Genomic DNA, 24381 nt, shown 5'->3' with positions numbered 1-24381 from the left:
AACATTCTATGAAATAAATCACACCAATGTTTTCTTAGGTCAGTCTCCTAAGACAATAGAAATAAAAGCAAAAATAAACAAATGGGACCTAACCAAACAGAAGCTTTTGCACAACAAAGGAAACTACAAACTTTTAGCTAGGCATTAATGGTATGGTTAGCATAGCTGCCTTCTAAAATGCAAAGACAATTTATGGACTCAGAGAAAGTATTTGCAAATGATAAGATCCACAAGGGCTTAATTTACACAAAGTTTTCTACAGGTGCTATCTCTACTTCCTCTTTCTCATTCTCCTCTCAATTTACTCAAGTTGGGTTTTGGCTCCATTATTCCACCAATCTTCCTTTTAAAAGTTTCCAATAACCTCTATTTTAACTCCACTGGTCATTTATTTGTTCCATACTGTATCCTATCGCTTTTTCTTTTTCTTTTTTTTTTTTTTAGGAGCTGGCTGTATGTGCAGCATATGGAAAATCCCATGCTAGGGATCAAATCAGAGCTACAGCTGCTGGCCTACTCCACAGTCACAACAACACTAGATCTGAACCTGTCTGTGATCTACAACACAGCTCATGGAAACGCCAGACCATTTACCCACTGAGCAAGGCCAGGGATCGAACCCACATCCTCATGGATACTAAGCAGGTTCATTACCACTGAGCCACAATAAGAACTCCTCCATCATTCTTTTGCTTAGAATTTGCCAAAGAATTGACACACCGGTTAGATAAATCCTTAACTGCTTTATCCTCGTTTATGTTTCCCTACTTCTATTCTCCTTATATTTCCTCATTCTATCCCCTTACCTCCTGCTCCATTTCAGTCCCAGGAACACTCTAAGCTCTTCCCCAGCTTAGTCCCCTTACATTGCATATTTCCTCTGCTGGAATTCTCTTCTCCCTGCAGGGCACATGAGTGACTTATATCTGCCTTTCTATTACTATGTCCTCATGGAAATCTTGCCAGATCACCAGTTGCAAGTGTACACCCAGTCAGTCATATACACTGTTTCAATTTTCTACAGAGCATGTGTCATTAATTTGGTAATTTCTTATTGATTTTCTTGCCTAATGATATGAGACCCTTCCCAATGACGTAAGAAGAAATCTTACTGATTTTGCTTCTGTACCTCCAGACTAAAAGGACGCCTGGAACATAGCAGATGCTCAAGAAATATCATTTATGTTCTCATCTTTGTATTTCAAATGTTATACATATTGTAAATGACTAATAAATGTTGGTTGACTTTAAATAATCATAAGTTCTCTTGAAGAATTTACCCAGCTATTATTGTAAGATAATAAATTGTCAGTAGTTCTTAGCAAGTTTTAAAGTCTTTCAAGAAAGAAACATGCCAGCAATAGACAGTTTTGAGCAGAAAATACAGTACTATTTGGATTTTACCAAATTATTTACCCTTAAAGAAGTTACTTCATGAGTGTTAGAAAACATGTAGGAATAAAAAGAGTTTTAAAATTTGAACATATATGTAACTTTAGGACTACTAAGACAACTCTTTAACCTCTACTTATTCAGTAATTACTAACTTAAAGTTTAATACTGAAAGTTCACAGCCCTATATTTAATGTTATCAGGACATTATTCACTAAAATCTAGACAAATGGCATCCCAGATACTGACTGCTTAGATTTCTATAGACATTGTGTTTCTACAGTAAAGTAAAACACATTAATTCCAATAATAATGATTAATGTATGCAAAGGTAAATGATAAGAAGATCTCAGAAACTCCAAACATTTAAAGGACTCCCCCAAAAAATTATTCTTAATCCCAATTTTGACTTTTAATAAGTCTTTTATACCATAAAAATGATTAAGATCAGTTGACAAAAAAACAAATAATAAAATCTTGAACGTTCTCTACCTTGACATAGACGAAAAAATTTAGACCCAGGGTTGTCATATCTAAATCAAGTTGTAGGGCTATCACTGTATCACATCCTATTAATCTTTTCATTTTATGCTACCAGATACAATGGAGTTCTTTTAATGACCTACATCTTTCCATAAGCCTATAAAGAACACTTTAATCAAATTATTTTTGTTTCTAGAAATTGTTCCTTCTGAGATTTGCTTTTGTCATTATTATAGATTCCTACTAATGCAAGCTAAATTATTTGAAGGTCACAATCTTTGACGGCAGTTTTTTAAAAATGTTCCGATAAAATTGATTTTAAAAGTGCCACTCTAACCTGATAGGTTGCATTTTCACATCCAACTTCTCACCCCATTTACACATACACACACACACACATCTTTGAGAATGGGCCTAGAGTCTTCATAATGTTCTACAAACATTATATGGTTTATGTTTAATTTTTTTCTCTTAAAAATTCCTTCCAGTGGTAATATAAATACAAATTTACCAATGTATGGGAGAATTGTTTCCCTCTGATTTACCTTTAAATGGCAATGTCCATGACCACTGCTCACCTGGCTAAATCAAATCTGTTGGTGGAAACTATGTACATTTTATTTTCCTGAAGAGAATGTTAATATTCCTCACTTCCTTCAGTGGATATTTCATTAAGAGAGGAGAGAAGATATGCTGGAGACTCAAAAATAACATTAATTATAAATAATTAAGTCTCTGATAAGTTATTTTGCTCATATTTTTTTGAAGCAAAGAATACTTATTAGGAACCCTTAACAATGTGAATACTCAAAACTGCAGTGTAAAACCTGTGTATATCATTCACACCACATTTGGAAAAATCCATACTTTAAAAAATTCTCAAAATATTTAATTGTTAAAGAAAGAAGTAATTTGATAAATATATGTCAATACTATTGCTTTGTACTGGCCTAAAATATGCTTCATTGTGGTTTGATCTATTTTTTTTTTTAATTTTTTTTGGTCTTTTTGTCTTTTCTAGAGCTGCTCCTGCGGCATATGGAGGTTCCCAGGCTAGGAGTCCAATTGGAGCTGTAGCCACCAGCCTACGCCAGAGCCACAGCAACATGGGATCCGAGCCGAGTCTGCGACCTACACCACAGCTCATGGCAACGCCGGATCCTTAACCCACTGGGTAAGGTCAGGGATCGAACCTGCAACCTCATGGCTTCTAGTCAGATTTGTTAACCACTGCGCCGTGACAGGAACTCCCGGTTTGATCTGCTTTTATGCCATGGCCACCACCAATCTAAACACTACCTTTATGGAAATTGATAAATGAGCCACTACCATGTAGAGACACAGTGCCTTGGAGACAAGACTTCATAAGCTGAGTACTAGCTGGAAATTAATCCCCATTTGCCTTCTTAGCTAGAGGCCCTTATGCAGGGCACAACCTGTGCAACTGCACACGAGAGCCCTGTCCTTTGGATACAGATCCTCTTCCACATGACAGTCCGTGCTAAGTATCACAGTCATGGTGCCTTTCATGTCTGACTTCCCTCTTTCCATTGACCTCCTACTCTGTGAGCCTCAACACAGAGCTGGCTATAGATTAAACAAGGAAGTAAGGACCTGATCCAAACACATCTCATCTAGAGGCTGGCTGGCAACTCTAGAAAGTAACCAGGGATGCAGTACTGTGTCTCAAATCAGCAGTAATTATTACCTAAACTAATCAGACCAGCTCCCTCAAAAGCAGTGGAAATTACTGGCAGGAACAAATGTCCACAGAGGTGCAGAGATAAACCATCCCTGCACAATTCTTGAGGGAGAAGCCAGGCTTCCGAGGGCTAATGATTTTCTAATTGAAGTCCCTAAATAGCAACTCCCATTTGTCTTAAAGCTATCTGAGTTTAGCGCCAGCCAAAAAAGCCCACCAAGTGCACAGTCCTTCTCACTCTTGAAGATAGCTATCATCTGCTTCAGGAGTCATACATTCTTTACATTCAAAGTTTTTTGTGTCTTCAATCCCTAATTGTACATCAAGATTTTACTGTTTCTTCATCATTTTGCCTATTTGACTCTGAACACTTCTTAGAGTTCCTATTAAAGAGGGTACTAATGATAGAACGCTATGCTCTATGTAAAATGAAACCAAATCATAGTAGAACAAAGCCATCACCTCCTTCAATAACTCTAAGTTATGCTAATGCAGCAAAGAATTTAAGTATAGAAGAATGCGCATTCAAGCTATAATTATAAACAATTGTGCTGTCTTTGGTGATTCACAAGGTCTTAGAAGTTCTCCAAATATCCTAGGGGCAACATAGGAACAATTATCTTTTTTCATCTCTGAATAGGTAGCAAATTTTGGTTTAACCACATCACTATATACTGCAGAAATATTAGGATGTCATTTAGCTTCATATTTCTTTGTTATTTATCTCAATCATTATTAGTGGACTTCAAGGAAAATAAAAACATGGTTGTAGAATTCCCTTTGTGGCACAGTGGAAACGAATCCAATTGTGCAAGTTCGATCCCTGGCCTCACTTAGTGGGTTAAGGATCCAGCGTTGCGGTAAGCTGTGTTGTAGATTGCAGATGAGGATCAGATCTGGCGTTGCTGTGGCTGTGGTATAGGCCGGCGGCCGTAGCTCCGATTAGACCCCTAGCCTGGGAACCTCCACATGCCGCAATTGCGACCCTAAAAAAGACAGAAGAGAAAAAAAAAAGAAAAAAAAAATATGGGTGAGACTCTGTTTTTTTGCGTTGAATAATTTAATTAACATATTTGGCTGAGCCCTGTATACTCAAAACTATGGCATGTAATGTAAAAGTTGAGAAAGAATCAAATATGAGGTCCTTGCACGCATGCGATAACCCATCTGGTGTAGAGAGATACTATCTATCACTCATGAGGTGAGTTGCAGAAACATTACAGAACAGCCTTAGCAAAGAGCCCTCTATGCTGAGTGATTCAGGTTTCCCAAGCAGAGAGTGGGGAAGAGTCGTGCAAAACTCCTTTAAGTTACATTCACTCAATTATTCAAACTGCCATTTTTTTCTCATGATGTGAATACAGTTTGACTATTTCAATAAAAGTTGTGGAGAATAATAAGGACTTTTTGTACAAAATGCCAGACGAAGCACAGGAAATGAGCTTCTATTCCATATTATTCTCATTTTGACTATGATTCACTCACATCTTCTATAGGACATATGCCTGACAGATCTTTAGGCTTGAAAAGCAAAATGAGACCAGTACCTGGGGATTGTGCTTTTCAAGCTTACACAGCAGGATGTGAAGAAAAGAGGTCAGGATTTGTGCTAAAGGAACTGCAAAGAATTACATATTTGTCAGAAAATGAGACACAGTTACATTTAAGGAAAAGTTGACCTAAAATTGCTGACCATTTTATTGTCTGATAGTGGAGCTTTTGCTTCAGTCTAAGCACTCAGACTTTTATTCTTATCACAGATATCCAAAAGCTCTTCTTTTTTTTTAACAAATTGGCTATTCATGTGGATGGCATTTTCTTAATCAGTCTCTTGATGCCATGCCTGTGTAACTGGTCTTCCCACCTCTGTTTTCTTCCATCTGAAATCTACCCTTCATTCCAATCCTGACGAGATCTATCATTAATATAACTTTAAAAGGTGATTTTCAAAGTTTTAAAACTAAAACTCCTAATAAGAAAAAAATTTTGCATTATGACAAAATATACAGGAGATCGCTTACACACAAATTAATAAAATTTTACAAAAAAGCACCCTTATCTCCCATGTATTCATATTTTCCTTTCCCTTTCATTCTGTTTCATTTTAGTTAATTCCACTCCACAAATACTAATAATGAGTCACTAAATCAATATCATGATCCTTCAAAGTGTGGTTCCTAAAATGTGGTCCAGGGACCTCTTGGTATACCTATGACAATTTAAGGAGATCAACTATGTTGACATTATTTTAGGAGTTCCTGTTGTGGATCAGCAGGTTAAGCACCCAACATAGGGTCCGTGAAGATGTGGGTTCAATCCCTGACCTTGCTCAGTGGTTTAAGGATCTGGCATTGCCACAAGGTTTGGCATACGTCATAGATGCAGTTCAGATGCGGTGTTGCTGTGGCTGTGGCATAGCCCTGCAGTGGAAGCTCCAATTGAAACTCTGGCCTGGGAACTTCCAAATGCCATGGGTGCAGCCATAAAAAGGAAAAAAATAAAATAAAATAAAAATAATACTAAAAAAATTAAAAACACTAAAAAATAAAAAATAAAATAAAAAATAAAATACTAAAATATCACTTCCCTTATTCACTTCTCATTCTCTGATGACTGTATAGAATTTTCCAGAAGTTACATGATATGGTAATGCCATTACCCTGACAGCTAATGGAAGGGAGGCTTATACAGTCTTATTTAAAATTTTCCTTAGCTTTAATTTACAACACAGTAAATATCAATAAATGTAACCACATAAGCAAAAGCTCTTTGGAATTTAAGAATTTAAAGGGATCATGAGACCAAAAAGCTTTGAGACATACTAATCTAAAGCAAGTCAGTTTTGAAAAACACTGATATGAATTGGATCATTGCACACATACACACCTCTTTCTATAACCTGGTACCAAAGTTTTCAACAATTTTGCTGATTGTACAGCCATCTAAAAACTGCTCTCAACCAGGAACCCCAATCTAAGTCCCCTAAACATAGCTTGTTCACTTCTGCCTTTGAGTTTTCTTTCATACTCTGTTCCTAAAATAACCTTAGGCCTATTTTTGACAGATAAATCCTATCATTTGGATATCTGCAATTGCTGGCTCTGCCTTATGTCTTATTTTTTTGGAAATGACCCTGGAATTCATGTGGGAAGGCAATTTTTGTGGCCCTAGCTTTCCATGAATGAGAAATCCACAGTAGACAATCAGAGTAACCCACTCCTTTAGCATAACCATTATTGCAATGTGCAGATTGCACAGGAAGGCCCAACCAGAGAATTATGCATGAAGTAATATCAACGCTATAGGAAGAAGAAATCAAGCTCTTTTCTTTGAGATTGCTCACTAACACAGAGGCAATGACTTAGGGTCACTGTGGAAAGAACTCCATTTATATTATTTTATTTTATTTTATTTTATTTTTTATGTTCATTAATGACTTTAATTTTTTCCATTATAGTTGGTTTACAGTGTTCTGTAAATTTCTACTGTACAGCAAAGTGACCCAGTCACATATGTGTTTGTGTGTGTGTGTGTGCATGTGTATACACACACATATTCTTTTTCTCACATTATCCTCCATCATGTTCCATCATAAGTGTCTAGATATAGTTCCCTGTGCTACACAGCAAGATCTCATTGCTTATCCACTGCAAATATTATTTTAAAAGTGTGGCATTCTCATCGTGGCTCAGTGGTAATGAACCTGGTGAGTATATATGAGAATGCAGGTTCAACCTCTGGCCTCACTCAGTGGGTTAAGGATCCAGCATTGCCGAGAGCTGTGGTGTAGTTTGCAGATGAGGCTCAGATCCTGTGTGGCCGTGGCTGTGGGATAAGCCACCAGCTACAGCTCAGATTCAACCCCTAGCCTAGGAACTTGCATATGCTGCATGTGCAGCCTAAAAAAGCAAAAAAAATAAAAGTATCTAAGTCTTCCCTTTACTATACATCTGTGTATGACCTCACTTCCTTGTGTGTCATTGCTCCCAGCAATGCCTATGTTGTTTCGTTTACATTCTAATGGAGCCTCATGCTATGTTCCAATACTTCTTCATTCTTTTATGTTTTTGTTTCATTCTTGCAAAAACAGTAAGTACACAGGGGTACTGATTCAGCCTCTGCATCTAAGTGGATTTATTTGTGTGTGTGTGTGTGTCTTTCTAAGAACTCTAGGAAGACCTCTAAATTTTATTACAGTTTTTGAATTCATTCATTTGAAAATTTTTTTTAGGATGAACTTATTGCTGGGTTATCTTAATCTTATATTTTCTTGGATTGCTGTGTCATGCAGAGTTTTTCTTCATTTATGTTTTGGAGAGAAAATGTTACCCTTTTTCTCCCTCCAAATGTCATCCCTTTATGATTTGAGAAGGACACAACTTACACATGTTAAACGAAGATAAGTTTCATGCTACTTAAATGTAAAGCTGAAATCTTAGAGTTAAAGATATTAGGGAGCAATTTATATCCATGCTAATAGAGAAAAAACTGAAAACCTATTACTATAATGTCAGAAGTTCACAGTAATCAGGAAACGTGACCCTGTGTAAATTTCTGTTAGGATGAAGACTGAGTATACCACAAAGAGTAATCAATTAAATCACATTCTGAATGCCCTAAGTGAGCAGGCTGAAATCTGCCTGAGATCCCCAATTAAGACACAGCCTAGAAGAATTCAACGATTCCATTATCTCCTTGCTGAAATTAAAAAGGATGCTAATCAAAGGTCAAACATGCTTTATCATGTTGAATTTAATGTTCAACAGGTCATTGGAAATTTTCAAGGCATAACAATGTTCTTTGAATTAGTACTTTTTCATTAATGAAAGAGCACAATAGAATTACAAGGGTGAAAAAAATTAGCTAAAATGACATAAATAGTGATTCATGAAGCCCGATATCTCTTAGTCTATTGACCATGACAGGATACTTCATTAACATTTAAAAACACCACATATAAAAAAAAAAAAAAACAGGGAAAGAGAGAGAACACTTTGAGCATATTCTTTATATCATCCTGGTTTGTTTTACAATGTAATTAAAGCCATGTTTGGGGGTCAGAGATGATCAATTTGTTTAATCTTCCAAAATTCCTTTTTCACACAAACATGAAAAGCTTTTAATATCTCTTCAATCATATTTTAATACAAATATATTTTATATATGGTTTATATTAACATAATACACATAATCTTACATAATATGTAAGATTTTCATATATATGCTTTTTTTGTGAATCATTTAAATATTTAAAAAAATATTCATTTATACAAAGTCCACACATGCCCCAGTAAAAAGGAATATAGTCTCAATTACTTAGATTTTCATTCAGGAAATACCATAGGTTTGAGTGAAATACAAGAAATAGTTAATGTGAATGCAAACTAATTTCTCTTTACAGCTGAAATGTTACACAACTTGAAAGTAACATGAGCCTGTCCACAGCATTAAGCACACTCCTACTCTCTTCTAACCTATTTTCTGAAATCAAAGTTAGGATATAGAATTTATCTAAGTCATTTCAACCCTATCTTTCAAAAACCAAAGGTGGTATCCATTTATTATCCTACCTTAACTCACATCACTTTATAAATACGCTTCCTTTTAAGAAAGTTGTATCATAAAATAATATGTAAAACACATTTGCCTTAAACATTAAAACTTTTTAAAATGCTTAATCATTAAAAATGAGGGATTTCTTCTATTATTTTTTTAAATGTTCATAATTGCAGGTTAAAAAAAAAAACAAAAAACAAAAAACAAAAAAAAAAACACCTAAGAGAGGTAATCTTGCTTCTCTTAGGAATCATTTTAATGTGCACTGCAGCATGTTGATAATTTTGCAAAACTAACCAGGCCATTTTCTTGACTAAAATTTGGCCATCAGAAAGCAATATATCTTCCTACTGCTACTATAATGATTTATACATGTTAAAGATTTTTTTTAAGTGTTCAATTAGCTGTTAATTTTAAACAAATTAGAAAAAAATAGATATGAAAAGATACTGCTTATAATTACACTGCCTAGAAGAGAACACAATTAAAATTTCAATACATCTCCTTCTAGAGAACTTACCATGAAAATGGACAGAACGCATGCATGTTGTAGACAGGTTTGTTTTTAAATGAACAGACATTTTAAAGTATTATTCCATAACCTGCCTTATTCACTTAGTAATAGTGAATTTTCATGGCACACATATTTACATGATCTGCATCAATGTTTTTAATGTCTGTGCAATATACTATTAATGACCATATCATGACAGAGCTAAAAATCTCTCATTGGACATCTTTTTCCTTCTAACTTCTGATACTATAAACAATGCTGGAATGAATATCTGAGTACTCTAATTTCCATATCCTTCTAATTATTTTAAGTACAAGGCTTGGCTGATGCAGGCTGCCTATACATTTTTGCTGCAAGATGGATGAATAAAGTAATAAGATTGGGCAAAAATATCAATGTAAGGGGCATCTGTATTTGATACTCTGATTTTGAGTCAAGTCACTTCACTGCTGTGCTTTTCCCTCGGAATTTTGATAAAGAGAAAACATAAATAATTGTTAAATGATTTTCATCCCTGGATGTTCTCTTAACGTGTGACCTCGTGGTACCTAGCAGTAATATTCTATATAAGATAATGTACCCAATCAATGTTTGGCTAGAGTAGAAAAAATAAGATTAGTGTTTTTTTAAAGGTATACATTTTGAACTCACTCTGTAATTTTCCATTTTTTTTTCCTGCATAGAGTATTTAGAGCTATAATTGGGAAAAAAAAATTTTCAGCATAATTCCTAAGTCCCATACTCTTCTCTAGAGTTTTCTAAATTTGATTTAATAAGCATCTATTGGTAGCATTATGCTAGTTACTGTGGGGAATATTAAAAAGCTTGAAATAGCTAAACATATAACCTTATACAGCCATATGTGAGTAATGGGGTAACAAAAAAATAATATCGTATTATCCTTCCATTATGAGAAATGACTGTGTGGTTCATTCTCCAGCTGAGAGAAATAGATGCAATATTTATACCAGCTGGAAGGAAGACAGAACTTCTCACCAATGGACGATGTGACAGCAATTCTATCCCTATTCTCAGCACAGTATCCTCCTTGTTTAACAAACACCTTGGAAACTTGCCAGTTTTCAGGTATTGTCATCTTGGGATAGTGGCCAGTTACTCACAGTGAAACCAGAACAAGAGGCCAGATGTGCAACATATAAGGATAAGAATTATTTCTCTTTTGATTGATTTATCATGACAGCAGGAAATATTTATACTTGCAATTATTTCACAGACTAACAAAGTTTTTAAAAATTAAATTTAACTTAAAAAATATATATACATTTTATATGAAAAAATTATGGACCAAGTCACACAGGCTTACTCCCTATTTAGATTATATCTAGCAATGAACTTTATTCAACCTACAGAACCACGTAGATTCTCACTGAGTACCCTGCACAGGATCTTCTAAGGAAGAGATTCTACTGAGGTAATAAAAGGCAACTCAGGAAACAGCCAATACCATCCTGGACTTGAACATATCCAATAACATTTTCATATATCACTTCCTTGTCATCCCTTTGGTATCCATTTTCCTAAAAAGGGGTGAGGGGTGGAACATACACACTAGTTTCAAATATCTGCTTGTCTGGATTTTTAAAAAGTTGTCCTATGACTGGGAGACAAATATCTTGAGCAAATATCTTTTTCGTCCTCTGTAAATAGCATAGTAAAATTGCTAAATGTAATAAAGTAAGAGGTAGCCAAAAGCATATACAAACCAAAAGTCCACTTGAAGCTAATTTTGCCTATTATCCTTTTAATTCTTCTATTGTTGGTATGGTTTTTCCAGAGTTGAAGCTCTTCAAATTAGGAGAAATCTGGTTAAATTTATGAAGTGCTGCCACAATCTGCTGAAGAGCTTTGTTCTTATCATCTTTTAAATAAGTAACAGATATTAATTGATTAAGAATAGTGGTGGTGGTAATTATAATGCAATGAACATCACCGTAAGATGTTAATCATTTAAGAAAAATAATTATGAAGCAAATTTAGAAGATGGAAGTAAATAAATGCATGCGGGAATGTATTTTCTCTATTCAAGTCAAGATCAACAGATGCTAACATAATATGTAAAATATCACAGTGGTGTTGTACACTACAATTGCTACATGAGAAAGTGACATTTATTAAACCTATTGTCTCAGAGAACTTCTCTGCATTTTGCTATAAATATATGTATTTTAACTGAGACCATAGTTCCTGCATATTTGTTTGTAGGTTTGTATCCAGAAAGATTACCTATGGTAGAATTATTTCTAAATAGATCTCAATGTCTCCTGCTGTCTCATTTAACAAATTGACAAAATACTTATTTCTTCCATGTACAGACACCTAGCATGGTATAAAAATGCATATATGCAATGCCAATCAAATTTCATATGTAAGGTCTAAGCCTTTCCCTTGAGGTAGAAAACACCAGAAAGGCAAACTGGATTCTAAAATAAAATGTTTATGTCCCCAAATTATAAGAAACCTACCCAATTTATTCATTGTGGAAAATAGCCTCTTCAGTCATTTGTATTATCTGTTAATTGTTTTTTTTAATTATGAGTTCTATTTTTGTCATGTATTCATTGATCATGAACAGATTCAAAAGTTCTTAGCCAAAGAAACAGTCTACAAAATAAATTCTTTGAGTCACAATGCTTTTGCCTGCTTTTAGCTCAGAAATTGGAAAAGGAAATGGCATCTACCAACAATGGGATTCCAGAGTTGAGTATGGATTTTCTCCTAGTGATAGGCATTTTTTTTAAGCCCAGAGCCTAATAATTATTTGGAAGAAAAAGAGGGACCTTGAAAATAATTGAAATAGATTCTTTTAATCCTAGAATCTCATAGAACATCTGAGCTTCCATTCCTCATCTTGGTTGCTTATAGAGTCAACTCCAATTGCATCCTGCATGGAGAGAGGAGTACAACACATAAATTTTGAAAAAACAACCATCAAACAGGCAAAAAAGCCACGGAGAAAACACGTACAGATTTATCTTATAATTCAGCCTGCCAATTTCCAAGTTGAAAGTTTGAATGTTTTCTAACAATGATTTGCTAAAAAAACATTTCTTAATAGTGATTTTTTTATTCAATTGCAAAAGAATTTCTGAAAAACAAATCAAGGCTATTTATTAGGCTCTAGGAATAAATTACTTTAGGCAACCCTGATACTCTTCATTTTCCTAATGAAAAGCCTATCTTAAAAAAGAGTCATGCACCGAAATCATTCTGTTTTTACACTTCATTAATAGTTTATTTGAACCTCACAGCAGAATACTCACTGGATATCTATCTACTCTGAACCTGGGCTGTCTAAAGAATGATTCTAATATGGTGCCAAAAGAGGACTTTGATATTACTAATAGTAATACAATGGATTACATATAGGAGGCATGTCACTGATAGTAATTAATGAAAAATAATTAAACTTTATCTGAACTTCACCTTCCAAAATGATCTAGGTACATTCTTAACCCAAAGGCATCAATAATGGTCCATTCAGCATTTCATCTAATTTTTTTCCTGTCACATTTAAACTCATAAAATGTGCTTTTGGACAAGAAAGATGCTGATACAAGAAAAATATGAAAACAATAAGAAATGTACAAATGTTTTTTCATATCTACTTAATCATTTTTAAGTGTGTAAAATATTATTTTATTAAAATGTATATTAAGATATTTTATTAATATGTAATATATATTTTATTAAAATGTGTATATTACTATTTTATTTTAAGCCATCCACTGATAAAAGTTTCCAAATCCAAAATTTTATTACTTTTCCATTCAGCCTAATGATTTGTTCTTTTATAGTTTGTAAACACATAATTTTCTGAAAATTACAGTCTGAGAGTGTCTGAGAGTCACCAATCATTTGCCTTCTTCTCTAATTCATTTACTTATTTACCCATACAATCATTTTTTCTACTTAAAGAAATGTTGGTCATGGAGTTTTCTATATAAGTATATGTATGCACTCACCAAATTACTAAAACCATCTTTTGTAATCAAAATTCACTCTAAATCTGTTGTACTGGAAGTTCACATTTCCAAATCACAGAATATTTACTGATTATTAGTCCAGATATAGGACAGATACCTTGGCTTCTGCTTTTTGCCATTTGATTAAATCCAATTAAATGTTCTTCAGTTTATGTTTCTAAGATGACCTCACCAATAAGAGCAGATGGAAGCTAATCTTTGAACAAAGGGGTATGAGGAATTCTTGTCACTTACTCTTGAAGAGCAATTTCTTTCATTTTCCAGGGCCACTATAGAGTGCCTCTCTAGCCCAAGGATGTTTCATTCCTGTTTCAAAGGATGCCTGAATCAACATTTTCTATGTATACTTAATATAAAGTAAATAAAGTTCCCATTCACCTTTTCTTACAATAAGAAGCCACTGATATTCCTATTCCCTCATGTTCTGGGGACGTCCTCAGAGGAAAATTAACAAATTGTTTTTTGTTGTTGTTTTTGTTTTGTTTTGTTTTTTTAGGGCATATGGCAGTTCCCAGGCTAGAGGTAGGAGTCAGACTGGAGCTGTAGCTGCTAGCCTATGCCACAGCCACAGCCACGCCAGATCCGAGCCACATCTGTGACCTACACCACAGCTCATGGCAACACAGATTTAATGGGAGAAAACTGTATTCCATTAAAATGGATGAATTTGTAATGTATATATTTTATTATATTTTCCAGTTTGAGGAATTCCCACTGCTATTTCTATGACAAGGAAAAGCGCTCTGAATTATGTACACAGGCAAATAAATGTAGAGCCTTTCCATAGGAAAGTTATTCAGCAGTTATTAACAGCTTGTTGGAATTCTTTTTGTGCCTCAGTGGTGATGCGGGTTTGATCCCTGTCTTGGTAAAGTGCTCAAAAAGAAAACATTTTATAGTGTTAATGAAAGTATAAAAGAGAGCCTCTTCTGAAGTAATCTGGTAGTAATTAACTTAGTAATTTCATTCTTTCAAATCTATCACAATTTTTATTCACATATGAATAAATATGCATCAATGTATTAGTGAAATACAAAAAAAATGCATATAAAATATCCATTGCAACATTGCTTTTATTAGGAAAAAAAAGAACCTAAATCTTAACCAATGATGAATTAGTAAATAAATCTTGTTCCATGCTAGGAAACAGTAATATGTAGTTGCTTTTTGTTTTAATAGAGGTAGAGCCACCAAATGTCCAAAACATAAGAAATGGGTAAAAGCAATGCACATAAAAATATTTGTTAAGGTAATCCTATTTGTTTAAAACAAAGACAAGAGATAAAGATTTATATACACAGGAGTAGAAAGAAAGATTTTTAAACTGGACTCCAAAATCTTTATAATGCCTAGCTTTGTAGAGAGTAATGAGAAAAGGACAAGGGAGGTGGAAGATTTTCTCTTTCATTATATATTTCTGGGTTATTAATCTTTCATAATGTAAATGTACTTAATATGGCTTATACAATTAAAAATCAAGTTAAACAGATTAAATTATGACAGAGACTATTTTTTAAAAAACTAAAATTTTCATCTTGTCATTTTCAGTGTTAACCTTCATTCTGTCATAATTTGATATTTTAATGTTCTTTATATAATGATTATTACCAGATAAACAATTTACTATCAAATATTAAGAATTTTCTATTTAAATTATAAGTACAAGCATACAGCATAACATTGAAAGTATTAAAAATAAATAAAAATACACCCTACAAATTTGAGTGATTTTTAAGTCATGGTCCTCATTTTCTTCTTCCAAATATTATCTTCCCTATTATATGGGGACAGTTTCATATTAATATACATAACTTATTATAAAATGTGCGCTCTTTTTCCCATATCTTAGAAGAGGAATTTGTGTTGACGTATTTTGTGCAGTGTGTCCAAAATATCATGTTGCAAACTTAGCACACAATAATGAACAAAGGAATTATCCCTCTTGAGCACATCTTACATTTATTTTAGGAAACAAGAATCTGAGGAAAAGATCCAAAGTCCACTTATCATGACCACTGAAGTACCTTCCTACTCTATATTCAATCAGTGTGACTATGCTTAAGGCAGCGTCTGAGAGGGGATGCATGCATTTTGAGTTATTTTGGAATAAATGCTTTTTGTTTGGATGGAAGAGCTTGTCTATGAATCAATAATAATTTAGGATCTAGGCATTTCTTTGGGGATTAATGAATAGTTAAGTAGAGCTATTCAAAAAAGACCATTAAACCAAACCAGTCCCTGTCCAGTTTGTGGCAACCACAGAAAAGAAGCATTGCAAAATATAAACTGGAATTTTTGGACTTAACTCCAATGTTTCTGTAGCAAGTACCCTTTTCAAGCAGTCAAAATGTACCGATTATTGAGGCCAAGCTCACTATATTCTATTCAATTCAGAAAATCCAAAGGTCTAAATTTGCCCTTGAAGTCATCCCACACTACTCAGGTCTATACAGGGACCTGGGATAGTTCTCATGTAACAGGGCAGATAGGGACTCTTCCATAAGAGTCTGTGATATCTCTAATATTCAGCAGATAAAAATAAGGTAGGCCCAATTTATCACATGAGTGTCATCTATTCCTTACATGTAGCTTACAACAACAATGACTATTCCTATGGCACTTCCAAATTGGCCTGAATCTTAATCAATTTTTTAATCATATTTTTCCGCCTCTTCCATCTTTTCTTCCCTTTCTCTTTCCCTATTTTTCATTTTTTCAAAATGCAGGAACTCAGATACACAAGGACCTTCTCTCTCTCTCTCTTTTTTTTTTGTCTTTTGTCTGTTTTATGATGTTGTACCCCACCCCCTTATAACTCATCTGGTAAAGTACTAGGTTGAAATAATACAAGCTTCTTTTTACCAAACTATTTGTATTAATTTTCTCCCCAAAGGGACACTTGATGAGGTGAACAATAATATTTTGTGGCTCTTGTTATTATGACAAAGTAGATAATCAAACAAAAATGCCAAGTCAAAAGGTTCCCACCAAGAAGAGAAACTTCTGGAAGATGAGTGTTAGGGTACATTTGCTACAAACCAAAACAAGAAGAGGTTAACAGCTCCATATCCCCTTCCTTGTTTTTAATTTCCTATTATTCTTATGGTATATAAACCAATGCAATTTTGCCTTGTATTGTGATACAGTTCACTGAGATAACTGGGATAACTCATTAAGCAATGGAGTACTGTAATGCTCCATGCAGAGAATCAGAGTATAGGCTTTTGCAGCAACTGTGCCTGATGTGCAAATGCTTTTGCTCCCATTTACTGGCCATGTGAGGTTGCTTAAATTACATATCCTGCCTAAAACTTGTTTCTCTTCTGCAAAATGGAAATAACAACAATGACCTACCAGGTTGTTATGAAGATTAAATCAGATTATCCTCGTAAATTTGTATCACAATGGCTGGTATATAGTAAGTACTCAAGACCTACGTATTATTTTCATTAATATTTCCATTGCCACAGTTTCCTATCTTTTGCTCTTATGATATCCTCCCACCTCCTTGTCTTTCAATTTTTTAATCATATTTTTCTGCCTCTTCCATCTTTTCTTCCCTTTCTCTTTCCCTATTTTTCATTTTTTCAAAATGCAGGAACTCAGATACACAGGGATTTTCTCTCTCTCTCTTTTTTTTTGTCTTTTGTCTTTTTAGGGCCACTCCGGTGGCATATGGAGGTTCTCAGGCAAGGGGTCTAATCGGAGCTGTACCCACCGGCCTATGCCAGAGCCACAGCAACACCACATCTGAGCCGCATCTGTGACCTACACCACAGCTCACAGCAATGCCGGATCCTTCACCCGCTGAGCGAAGCCAGGGATCGAACCCACAACCTCATGGTTCCTAGTCAGATTCGTTTCCATTGTGCCATGACAGGAACTCCTTCTCTCTTTTTTTATTTGAAGTTTTTAAGATATTATAAAATTCTGTATTTTTGCCTAATTGGAAAGATTGTCAGCAAAAATTAAGCATCTTAGTAACAGAATATTCTGAAATTTATGAAGTTTCAATTTCAATCTTCCCAGGTAGTTATTGCTGACATAATAAAGCAGTTTTATTCTTAGATAAGCATGCAATATATGCATTCACCTCATTAATAGGAATATATTCAATACCTGAGTATTTGAAAGCTATTGCTAAAGTTACTTTTTAGGTGTAATTTACCTACAGCAAAATCACCCTTTTTAGGTGTACAGTTCCAAGAATCTTGGCAAATGCTTGTAATTGTGTTAACTATCAGGGAGGTCAAGATATAATTTCTATTCCTGCTCACCAGGCAGGTGCCTGGAAACCAGCAATTATTTTCTGTCCCATTGTTTTCTCCTGTCCAGAATATCATATAAATAGAATAATACAATAAGCGGACTTTTGAATAGGCTTTTTTGACTTAGCATAAAGCATGTCAGAATCATCCATGGTGCTACATGTGCTATTATTTTGTATTTTTACTGTTGAATATATGAAATGTCTGGATGTACCTCAGTTCATTTCTCCACCTATCAACTGATAGATATGTGGATTATCTCTAGATTTTAGCAATTATAAATAAAGTCACTATAAACACCTAGTGCAAGTTTTAATCTTTTGTAGCAGAGGTGGGAGAGGAAGATGTTTTCATTCGTCTTCACTAAACACCTAAGAGCTGGAATATTTGGTAGAGTGTTGAACTTTATTAGAATCTGTCAACGTATTTTCAAAAGCAAATATATCATTCCTTATTTCTATCTTCAATGCATGGAAGTTTCAGTTGCTCTACATCCATGTCAGCACTTGATAATGGCAGGGATATTTTTTCTCATTTTAGCCATTCTAATAAAAATGTTGTGCTATCTCACTGTGGCTTTAATTTTTATTTACTAATTACTGATGGTGTTAAACATCCTTATGTCTTCTTTAGTGAAATTTCTGCTCATATTTTATGACTTTTGGATAATTTTCTTTTTTTATTATTATTGAGTTGCAAGAGTTCTTTCTATGTTTAGGATATACATATATTATTAGATATGTTTGCAAATATTTTTCTACTTTTTAATTTCTTAATTATGTCTTTTGAAGTCTACTGATAAAATTAATTTTTTGGAAAGTAAAAACTTTCATTTAAATTAATACTTCATGATAATTCCACACATATATGTCAATGAATATTCATGGTCATGTGGTTTACATTGCATTTAGCTCTTACAAACACTTTTAAAATCTAGTTTCAAAAATATGCGTATTGAACAGTTCAAGTGCTCTGATGAATCCTTCTGACCCTTACTTTACTCTCTAAGGAAAATACTTTTGTAATGTTTCCCTAACAGAGTACAGAGGGGAATCTGAATAAGTGACTTATAGTTTTTGATTCTATTATCAAATAGAGATAGAGACTTCAACTTCTCTAATCTCTTCTCTCCATTCTTAATAATTTTTCAATTTGGATTTGGACCCATATTCATCTCTGGATCCTATTAAATAATGTGATTTCTATTCTCCCAACTCAATAAGCCAACATCATGCTAATTTTCTTTTCCTCCCACCTACTCTTCCCCATGTCATATGCTCACATGCTGGCCAAGGTGATGACAGTGTCATGAAGAATAAGTTTCCCAGGTTACCACTCCAATATTTCCCAAATCCTTGCCTTTCTCTCTGGAATAAGTATAAATGGAGACAGCAGAGAATTTTAGAGAAAATAAGCACTTTGGGAAATCTAATAGAACTGGGTCTGTGTTCTGGATCTATTATCATCCATTTGATTATTTACTCTTTTCTTCATGTATTCATTCACTCATGCAGCAAATTACTTCTTGACCATCTGCTGCATGTACCATACTAAAAACTAGATATAAAGTAGTAGATGAGACAGACTTAGCTTTTTCCCTCAAATAAATGGTTGTTTGGTGTCCTGAATAAGCTGTAAGATTTTCATTTTTCTCTACTCTAAAAAGGGGGAAGGAATCCTTTGCTCACACACTCTTTGAAAATGATAATTAACTGAAACACACCAAGACACACAAATATCTCTACTTTTAAACAATGAGGTAAATGGTATATTCTTTCTGACGCTCTCTTCTCCACTTTCTACAAAGGTAACTTTGTCCCTAAATAACAGCTGAAAAGTCCAGCTGTAGCATCTCATTGACATGGATGTTTATGAGAATGGAAAGCTGATTGTAACAAAGTCTAAGCAAATCAACTTTCTGCTGTGTCCTTGATCTATTCAAAACTATGGTATTAATGGAGTTCCCATCATGGTGCAGTGGTTAACAAATCCAACTAGGAACCATGAGGTTGCGGGTTCAATCCCTGGCCTTGCTCAGTGGGTTAAGGATCTGGCGTTGCCATGAGCTGTGGTATAGATTGTAGACACGCCTCAGATCCTACACTGCTATGGCTGTGGCGTAGGCCGGCAGCTACAGCTCTGATTAGACCCCTAGCCTGGGAACCTCCATATGCTGCAGGAAGCAGCCCTAGAAAAGGCAAAAAGACAAAAAAAATAAATAAACAAAACAAAACTATGGTATTATTGTAAGAGCTTCTGAATAAACCTGCAGCAGGGAAGGCTGCCTTTCAAAATATCTTCACTTCTATACTGACACTTTGCCTGTTCTCTCCTAGTTCCTGTTCCATCTATACATCCCCTTTGAAAGTGGGTTTTGCACAAGTCAATGAAGTCTTTGCACTTCAAGGAGAATGACTTGGAAAACATGACCAGAAAACAGTTTGACACTAACTACACACTAAATTTCCAGAAAACAGATTCTCTAATATCTTGGGAATGTGATTCAAGGGGCCTATTCTTCTGAGATAAAAACAGCTTTTAAGTACAAAGTATTAAAAGACACCAATGCAATACAAGCTTTTCATTGTTAACTCCATTCTCAGAACATCAGTTTCAATAAAGGATCCCTTTAGAAATGCTTCCTCATCTGATGGCTGCTCTGGAATTTCTACCATTATTTTCCAGGCATTTTTATCTACTTTTATTTATATCATAACTGACTAAAAAGTATAAATCATAAGTGTACATATGTGAATCTTTCAGCCTAAATGCCTAAGACTTAGTCCAAAAGAAGGTGGAATGAAACTTCAAAAGCCACCCGATTTCTCTCCATTTTTATAAGGAGCTGCCACCTAATCAAGATAGAAAGAGAGAATGAATAAACCTTACTTCTATTTCTGTTTACAAAGGTTTCTTCAACAAGTGGTCAGCTTTTATTCTATATACATTTAATCATAACTTGGTCAACATCAGGATCCAATATTTCAACCAAATAATGACCACTGAGTACCCAATATGAGTAGATATCCACGGCAGATACAGATACCTATCAATATGACTGTTTTTGTTTTATATTACACACGTGAACACACATATATACATTCTCCAAATACAAGCTAACCTAACTAGTGTTAATAAATTTATTGATTGCTAAAATTACATGTGATCTCTCTTATTCCTCAGCTAAGTACTAAATTAGATATGAGCACTATCTGCATTTTATAAAAAATAAACTGAGGCATAAGGAAGTTACATAACCTTATCTAAGGTCACATTGATACCCAGGAATAGAAAAGATTTAAATGCAAACATTCTGCCCTCAAAAATTTCTTTAGCCATACATGATAGGATTTAAAAGGTTAATTCCCTCATCTCTTAACACACAGTAGGCAAACAACAGAAAATGTCAATTGGCACACCAGTGAACCTGAGGCACCCAAACTAGGCATAGTGCATATAAAAAGCACAGCTCATTGTAGCTAGAACACTAGCCATTTTAACAATAAGCTGTTGGTTAGACCTAATTCTAGGTCCCCATTAGAATTAAGGAGAAGGTATACAGAAAATTAGGAAGCTGGTTTACTAAGAAAGATATTCAATATACTTCATATTGCCTTCAATTTGTTTTGTGTTTGGTGTACTCATTTAGGAACAAATCAGGGAGTTTTACTATAGCTTTTCTTTTCCTCATAGCCTAGAAATTATTCATGTTTCTGTTAAAGCATTGGATCAGAATGTTTTATGGGGGTGATTATAAAATGGATGGACTATTATTAAAGGCAGATGGATCAATAAAATGTGGGTTAAATGCAACTAAATATCTTTGCAGTTACTAGCAAGCCTATAGGTACAGCAATATGAAATAAAAATTACCAAGTGCATGATTTTACAGAATAAGTGTATTTTCTTACACCCAAAAGCTACTTAACTGCTAAACTTTACTACTAAACTAAGCTTTCTCTAATGACTTCTAAAATAACACATACAAGAAACTCAAATACAGAAGATATGTGAAGAACAGGAAAAAAAGACATCAAGTACACAAAAGTATTTGAAATAAACATATATTAGAAATGAGTGCCTTTAAGTTAGGGCAAGGTAAATGCTGGTTACAGGAGAAAATAGCTACAGATTAATAGTTTTTAATGGAACTAATTACAGAATATTTAGATTGGAAGACATCATAAAGAAAGAATTGCATAATTCCTTCATTTGACTAAATGCAAGTGGAAGCTCAAACAAATAATGCATACTATATGCATATTTATATGGTATCTAAGGCTTTTCCCACCACATACTGCTCCCAAGATTTTTCATCACATAAAACAATATACTACTAATTTGTTTATCTTCTATTTGAAGTTCCCTTTGATTTTTAAATTTGTTTCTCTTATAGTTTCATTAAATCAGCCCTTTATATCTTCCTTTCATTAGTCAGTGGCTAAATCTTTGTTCCAATATAACTTTATTCTACTAATTAAGGCTCATTTCTCCAACTGATTCTTTTGGATTCACCAACTGATTCTTTTGAATTCTCCAACTATCATCCAAAATCTTTGGCATCCCCACTGTAAAAGATACCAGCACACCTATAGCTCATGCTAGAACATTTTTCATTCTGGGTAAAATACTATATAAGTGGAATTCAAGGACAATATTCTAGATATAATTACAAAGTGTGCTCCATAGACCATCTTACAATCCACAGTAAGAGCCTCAACACACTACTTACAAAGGATTTTTCACAAAAATAATTATATCTAGAATATCCTTCTCTTGTCTCTATCCAATTCATGTACTGGCAAGAAGAAAAGTTTGTAACTATGTTGAAAAGGTGAACCCCAAGCAGCTTGCAGATTTCTGTCATTTCAATGGTATATATTTTATCCTTCAACATCTTTCTATTTATCCACCTTCACTATTATAATTCATCTTTCCAGAACACTCATTTTGATTCCAAAAATACACACCAACAAAATCTAAAAAACAAATTTTGATTTTGTTTAAGGTATTCTTTGTGCCAGATGCAGTTTTAAGAATTTCACGGTCATTATTTACAACCTGTTTTCAAGGTAGGGATGGCCCACTGTCTCTATGCACAGGTGCAAAGACTGAGACTCAAACAAGTTAATAACCTGATCACAGTCAAAGAACTGAACCCAGGCAGTCTCCATTTAGAACCTACACTCTTCAGTACCAAGTTTCACTAATACACACTCACATACCACATTTAATGAACTACACTGAGGCTGAATGCTAGTTTTCTTTTACCTTCTATTCTTCAAGGAAGAGACTCATTAGAAGAAAAGCCATACACGCATACCTCATTTTATTGCTTTTTGCTTTACTGCATTTTGCAGATATTGCTTTTTTTTTTTAACAAATTGTAGGTTTGTGGCAATCTTGCATCAAGCAAGTGTATCAGTGCTATTCTTCCAAAGCATTTGCACATTTCATGTTTCTGTGTCACATTTTGGTAATTCTCACAATATTTCAAGCTTTTTCATTAGTATTATATGTGTTATGTGATCAGTGATCTTTGATGTTACAACTAGAAAAGACTGCAACTTACTGAAGGCTGAGATAATAGTACTTTTTAGTGATAAATTATTTTTAAATTAAGGTATGTACTTTGTTTCTTAGATATAATGCTATTACATACTTAATAGACTACAGTATAATGTAAGCATAACTTTTCTACACACTGGTAAACCAAAAAATCCACATGACTTGTTTTATTGTGATATTCACTTTACTGTAGTGGTCTGGAATTAAACTTGCAATATCTCTGACTTAAATATGGAGAAAATCTATACTCAAGGTCCCCAACTACACTTGATCATTTAGTCAAAAGCATTCAGGCTTGAACAGAGCCCTGAAATATCAAAGTTTATCAAGATTTTTCTTTCCAAGGAAGAGAAACATAGCCAGAGAGGCACACCAGAATGTAGAGGCCACAGACCTAAGCTTGTATCTACTCTACAATGAACCTCATCATATTCAGAGAAGTGATTTTTAAACTGTGTCTTCCATAAGGAGAATTACTAATTCAGATTCAGTTCACTACTGGGGAATAAATTAGTTCTGTGCTATGTATCCACGAAATGCTTAATAAATATTAACAGATAGTTACCAAAGTCATAGATAACATAAATTACACATGTAATACATACATCTGGATTTTTTTAAGCATACAATCAAAACAGGACTTTAAATTATATACAATAACAACAACCACAAAATTAACTTTGTGAAAATTACAGCAAGCACAGGATATAAAATAAGTTGAACTGCCCTTGGTAATCAAATATGAACAAAGATGTGGTTATATTGGGCTTTTTATTTTTTCTTCAAAATTCATTCTCAATATGATTTTCAGTTTTAAATATTAAAGTCACTCAAGCTTGAAGAAAAGTGTTTGCACTCAGTTCAGGAGAAACAGAGTAATAGTCTTGAATATAA

At 34.1% G+C, this 24381-nt stretch overlaps 1 protein-coding gene across 50 annotated transcripts in view; it reads right to left on the bottom strand.

Moving 5' to 3' along the window:
- NRXN1 (neurexin 1) overlaps positions 1 to 24381 on the bottom strand; it is a 1114648-nt gene that overhangs the window by 1055607 nt on the left and 34660 nt on the right. The gene's annotated exons all lie outside the window — the stretch shown is intronic.

This window comes from Sus scrofa, chromosome 3 (genome assembly GCF_054392235.1).
Source record: "Sus scrofa isolate SSC_HxYL_T2T_F1_AM1 chromosome 3, Sscrofa_HxYL_maternal_Yorkshire_Landrace_v2.0, whole genome shotgun sequence".
In the NCBI taxonomy this organism is placed as follows: Eukaryota; Metazoa; Chordata; class Mammalia; order Artiodactyla; family Suidae; genus Sus; species Sus scrofa.
Note: the sequence above shows the minus strand (reverse complement) of the source record. Positions and strands in the feature narration are given on the sequence as shown.